This window comes from Podarcis muralis, chromosome 12 (genome assembly GCF_964188315.1).
Source record: "Podarcis muralis chromosome 12, rPodMur119.hap1.1, whole genome shotgun sequence".
Classification (NCBI taxonomy): domain Eukaryota; kingdom Metazoa; phylum Chordata; class Lepidosauria; order Squamata; family Lacertidae; genus Podarcis; species Podarcis muralis.
This window is the reverse complement of record NC_135666.1, coordinates 4,850,086-4,850,411: the sequence shown is the minus strand read 5'-3', so window position 1 is coordinate 4,850,411 and position 326 is coordinate 4,850,086.

Sequence of the window (326 nt, the reverse complement as noted above, 5' to 3'; positions counted from 1 at the left end):
ATGCAAGTTGTACAAGTGACAATAAAGTATTTCAATTTCAATCCTAGCTGTGCATCTTTCAAAAACACACAAGAGGCCCGAAGCTCAAGTATGGGAAAAGCCTACTGCCAAATCCTATACAGCCATGAAAATCAGAGGACCTCTGAGCACCAAAACACGATCCAAACTGCAGGGGGTTGGACTAGATGACCCCTGGGTCCCTTTCCCATAGTTCTATGATCCTATGAATAAAAACTGCAACCCAAGCAGCTTTCTTTGCTTCTCCCCCCACTCTCTATTTTGTCTTTATTTGCATTGCACCTTTGATACAAAACTACACCCGGAAA